Raw genomic sequence first — 6,384 nt, forward strand, 5'->3', positions numbered from 1 at the left:
GAAGTTTTCAGTTCACAAGTTAAAAAGTAAAGCAGTCCTGATTTTCTCCCAGTGAGAAGTCACAGCTGCCAAATGATCTGTAAATGTTCTGTGTATAATTCTGTAGATCTTTCTGTAACATAAAGGCAGAATTTCTAAGATCTTTATTGGCTAAGATTTCCTAACATCTATTTCAATATGGATCACCAGCTGACAAGAATCTAGTAATTTGCGGGCCAGTCATCATTAAACTCTTGATAAAAATTAGTTTGTCCATTATTGACTGGTTATGAATGTAACTTTAAAAGAAAAGTGATGTAGAAAATACTTCAGTGCCCAGAATTATTAACTATTTTTGAAAATCCAACCTTCTAGATATGCCTTTCATGGAAGTTTTTTCTGCCATTATCTTAGTGTCTTGCAGAGACAGACAGTTTTCTTGAAATTAGATTATTGATCCCTTGGAGCAAACCAAAACATTCTCCTTCTCACACTTCTTAGGTACAGAAAACCAAAAGATTAAATGGAATAATTCTAAATCACTAATGCAAATTTCAGAATGGCTTTCAGGCTATGGTGTCATCAGTTCATACTGAACTCTTCAACTTCTTCTAACTACAGCTGAACAAAACCATTTATATGCACACCCCAGGGCCTGGCAGAACTAAAGACATGGAGAAGAAACTATTTTATCCCAGATCAAAACCTACCAGCCAGCAGGAGATTGCACTTTACATTTTTGGCAAAAAGATTAAAAAAAAGTAACCCCCTTATCCTGAGGTACCTGCAGCAGGTTACTTTGTTTTTGGACACAGCTCAGTGCAGGGCTGCTGGAGCAGTCTGCTGGCCCAGAATGAAAGCAAGGCACAGCTTTTTCCAGGGCTGAGCAGCAGCTTCTGGAACAGCCCCATGGGCACGGGGCCAAGAGCATTCACACAGAGGGCTGGCTCTGCTTGGGCCCTGCTGGCTGAAACCTGGCAGTGACCAGAGCAGGATGGAAGGTGCTCACCTCTAAAACTGCCACAGCCACGAGTGCGGCTCTGTCCCTCACAGGCAGGAGTGTGGCTCTGTCCCTCACGGCCAGGAGTGTGGCTCTGTCCCTCACAGCCAGGAGTGTGGCTCTGTCCCTCACAGCCAGGAGTGTGGCTCTGTCCCTCCAGCGGAGTGTGGTTGTCCTACGCAGAGTGGGCTCTGTCCCTCACAGGCAGGAGGAGTGTGGCTCTGTCCCTCACGGCCAGGAGTGTGGCTCTGCCCCTCACGGCCAGGAGTGCGGCTCTGTCCCTCACAGGCAGGAGTGCGGCTCTGTCACTGCTGGGGGAGCTGTCCCTTACTGCAGGGTATTCATCGGGCCATCCTTGACATTTACATCAGATGTACTTCTATAGACTTAACATGGACCACACTCAAGCATACATTTAAATATTTGCACAAGTTAGGGCAACTTACAATTACTAGTAATATTAATAAAATGTAAAGCCCCTGGTAATATGTTGTGAGGATGACGCAGAAAACCAGATAATACAGAAACATTTCTATGTTAGCTCACAAAAACTTCGGGATTGGTACTTGGATGATAAATAGTTACAGCCCCAGTTAGCCCAGATGAAGATCTTAACCATGAAAACTGGAGAAATAGGGAAAAGATAAAAAATCCTGAAATATTGATATTATGAAGAATTGCTACTAGGAAACAAGAAGAGAATGATCATTTGCAGCATCAAAAATAAAACTTGATGGTTGTCTGTGCTATACATTTTCTGATGGAAATTTTCAAATGCAATTAATCAAAGAGTTTTCAAAAGCTCTGGAAAATAACATGCACCACTCAGGTAATTTATATTTGTAAGATATATGGAAAAACAAAATACCCTGCATTGCTTATATTATATATACATAGTAAATACAAATATAATGTTGATCTAGAAGTGACCCAGCAGTCACTGAGTTGGTTTCATGTTGTACAGCCTGATAAGGCTCTGTAAGGTTGGACACAGCACTTTCACAACACATGACTTCTGAAATTATGCAAATCCCTGCTAAGGTCCCACAGTATCTTTCTGAGATTATCTGATAGCTTAAGTATTTAAGTTGCCATATAATTAAGAAGGTGTGGTGCATATAATTACTTGGAAATAGCTAGTTTGTTGACAGTATTTTTAATAGTTCTTTTTCTTATTCAAAGACAAATATGTCACCAAGCTCTTAGTAGAAAGATCACAAGATATTCCTATTTACTCTTTCAGTGCTCGTACAATAATGGGGCCAAACACATTTTTGTGTTTTAATGATGCATCAGTGGCTATTTTTAGAGCAATTAGGTTTAAAACAAACAAAAGCATCCTGCATTTAATGGTCTGACTTTGCACTAAGAAATTCAATAGCCATTTCCTAGCCTGTATGTATGGTTTCAGTGGTAAAATGTAAGATATTTGTGTTTATTTACAATTGGATTTATGTTCTTTTCCTTCTGTTCTCTAGAATAATTATAATGAGAACAATGAGAGATCAGAAATTCATTTTTACAACCTCCTCTGACTGCTCATCATGCAGTACATTTATAATACATCAAAAAGAAAACTATACATTCAGAGTGGAAAAAGCTACTTTTTTATAGCAATGATACATTTTAAATTATCAGTGATTTTAATCTCAAAGTGTATCTATTGTTTGGCATTCACTGAAATCTCCAAATAGTTACTCTTGCTCTGTCTGCAGTGCAGAGAAATAGTGCAGTTTAAAATTGTAGCAACCAGTCAATGTAACATGAGAACTGGGACAAGACTCAGTGTCTTTCAAAGGAAAAAGGATCCTTCCTGCTATTTCAGTTAGTCCAGTACCAGCCTAGCCTGACTTTTAGAAAGGATTAGACTGAAAAAGGAACTGAGTCACTGCATCATATATTCCTGTAATAACTAGCTTTCATGTAGTCAGCCCCAAGATCCAAAAATCTGTACTAGAAACTTGGATTTCAGAAGCAAACAAAGAAAAGTTTTAGAGTTGTTGTTAACTAAAGTTAAGAGTAAAGACACAGACTGCAAAAGTCAGTTTTAAAAGAAGCAATATGCTAAGCAGAGAAGTACATAGATCTCTGCAATAAAAAAGAGAAATGTGTTTCAATGAGACAGGGTTCTGCTTAACTGTATAGATTGTATTTGGAGGTGACCTTCCAGCACCACAAACCCCTCCCCTTTTCCTGAACCAACATCTCTTTTTTTCAGAAAGGGATATGGACAAATGGGTGGCTGTGTGAAGAGAAGGAAACTGGGACAGCCTGTTGATTCTAGCTGAATGCTCTAGCCAGGCTTCCTTACAGAAAAGAGGAAAGAACCACTTCTCTATGTTTAAAAACACCAAACACCCCTTTATTTTTACAGAGCCCAAACACACTACAACTGCAGTTTTAATTAATTTAAAAATTCAGGTTCCATCCTCATCAAACCATTAAAGAGATGAGAATGTTGGTGTTTGCTCCTGCACTGTGCTTCAGTGTCAGGTTGGGAATGGACTGGGCTCAGAAGCTGGGACTGGGATAATCTACACAGAAAAACCCCATCAAGGAACAAAGCCCAGGGGAAAATGTGACAAATCCAAGGATATTCACAGCTTCCAGCTGTCTCACACACAAACTAGACAAAAACCAATATACAGGAGCATAGGTCTGCACTTGTTTAAATACTAATATATGGGCCAGACATTTCTCCTCTTTGGAAGTCTATTACCATTTCCTAATCAAACCTTTCCACAAATTTCAGAACCTAATGGTAGAAAATAACACTTATTTTGAAAACTGGCAGATGTTTCAAGAGACTAGTAAAGGACTGAGTGTTTTTCTTTAGGAAAAAAACCCAAACAACATAACAATCAAACAAACAGGAAAGTAGAATCCAGTCAACTTGATTAAAATTCCCAGGTGAATTCAAAAATATTTGTAGATACCTTAAAAATAACAAAATGATAAATACCAACCAATATGATTTGTTCATACCAGTCTATCAAACCAACCTAGTTTTCTATGTCTGGTTCTACAAACATAAATAAATTGAAGATCTTGACTTCAGCAAGGCTCTTCTGTTTCATTGACATTTTCACAAGAAAGATATGGAGATTTGATCTGGAGAGAAAATCCACTAATTTGATACAAAACTGGTTGTACTTAGAGGATCCCTATTAACAGTTTCTATCAAAATGGATAAATACTAAATTTCCATCAAACAAAATTCCCGGTACACTTCTATATTGTAATCTCTTTGCAAAAGGCTTAGAGACCACACTTACAAACCTGGAGCTGCCCCCTGGCTGGGAGGTGCTGCAAAGAGGAGAAGCAAGAGTAGAGTTTGAAATCATTGCAACAGGGGGAGGATGATTCTACAAACGGCAAGAAACCAACTGCACAGAGAAGAGTAATGCTGCCATGAACTTGCAGAAAAGAAACCAGTGGGCAGAGTGGATCACAAGCAGAACACAGCAAGTTCATGAGGTTGGAAAAGGCATGCACTCTGCTGAGATGCACAACCAGAAGAATTGCCACCAAGGTAACTTTGGGAAGTTGTGAAAAGTAAAAGAAATAATCTGTGCTTTTAATAAAAATCAACCCAAAAGAGAAAGACTGAAGAAAAATATGGTAACAGTCTCAATTTGTGCAAAAAAGTGCTGCAAAAAGAGAACATTGTCCATATTCACTTGGAATAAATCAGCTGAACTGCAGCAAAAGGTATTTAATCCAGACATTGGAAAAAGGAGAGTTAAGGACTAGACTAGACTGCCTGAGGAATGAGTGGAATCTGTGTTTAGGGCTTTAAGAACAGGTTATGCAAACATCCTTTAAAGTTGTTTTTATAATAGTTTATTGTGCCTTGAGGCAGGAGGATGACTGAGAATCCAGGTAAGGTCACTTTTGGCTCTCTTGGTTGCTTTTATTTGGGGAAGGGACGTGTTAAGGGTAAAGCTTTAAAATCTCCATGACCTCAACCAACAAGCACTGAGGTTTAGGTATGTCAAGAAATCCCTAAAAACCAGTGCAGGTGCTGTATTTGTTATCCCTCTCATCTTCCTTCCACAAATGAGATACACTGAGCTTGCCTTCACTAATTCTGGAACCCTCAGTGGGTTTTGGGTGTATTTGTACAAGTTTACCACAGCAAACCTGACAGCCCTGATTAAAATTTTGCTGCAGTGCTGAATTCAAGGTTAGGTGAAAATAAAATAGGTCTTTTTCCATACAAGCCACAAAAATGTTTCTGTAGTCTATAGTTAAGCTAGCATTTGTTATGAACCTCAAAGTCAATCCTGTTATATTTGATGCTAATAAAAATGTCACAAAAGACAGCATAATCAAAAATATACAGTCTTATTTAAGATTGTTCTTTTTATAAAAACCTTGGTATCAACTGCAACAGCAGCATAACATAGCTAAGACATGTGTGCAATTACCAGTCCAAAGTGTGCTTTAAGGCCTCTGTACATGTCTACTTTTAAATACATAGATTTTACCCTTTGTCAACTGATAACTACTTAATGAAAGTATTACTTCAGGTAATTTTGAAATGCACTTCCAAGTGCGCTTTGAAAAAAAATAAAGAGAACAGTAACCAATCTTTTAGGATTCAGAACTTAATTTGCAATAAAGATTTGTTAAATAAAACAAACATTCATTTTTTCATTTTTATCTATATGTAATTTCTGAATGAAGAGACAGAATAAGAGGACTGTTGTGACTTCAATTTATAGGTACTTAAATTCTGCTTCATTTGAAGATTTAGTAGGAGTTTAACATCTGTTGTTGACAAAATAACTTTAAGCGTTTCCTACAGCAAATGAATGAAAGGGAACTAAGAGGTAACATCTTCCATTACCTGGTACAACTACAGCCTAATAAATCATAAAAAGAGATACTTTGGTTAAAATTTAAAACATTGGTATTGTACTTCTGGAATACTTCCAATAACAAACCGTTGCACAAACAGATCAATTGTTCATTTCCTAAAGTGCGACACACCAGTGGCCAGAACACGCAGGAATCACATTTGTAGTTAGGCTGGGAAAGACCTCTGAGACCATGGAGTCCCACTCGGGCTGAAATCAATGTCAGCAGGACCAAGGCACCCAGTGCCACGTCCAGTCCTTCCCTGAACACCTTCAAGGACAGTGACTCCACCACCCCCCGGGCAGCCCGTTCCAGTGTCTAATTACTTTTTCTGTGAAAAAATTCTTCCTAATGCCAAACCTAAATCTTCCCTGGTGCAGTTTGAGGCTGCGTCCTCCTGTAGCCGCTCCCTGGGAGAAGGGAGCGACCCCCGCCCGGCTGCACCCTCCTGGCAGGGAGTTGTAGAGCGGTAAGGTCACCCCTGAGCCTTCTCTGCTCCAGGCTGAGCCCCAGCTCCCTCAGCCGCTCCTCACAGCACAGGC

The sequence above is a fragment of the Zonotrichia leucophrys genome, chromosome 10 (assembly GCF_028769735.1).
Source record: "Zonotrichia leucophrys gambelii isolate GWCS_2022_RI chromosome 10, RI_Zleu_2.0, whole genome shotgun sequence".
NCBI classification, from domain to species: Eukaryota; Metazoa; Chordata; class Aves; order Passeriformes; family Passerellidae; genus Zonotrichia; species Zonotrichia leucophrys.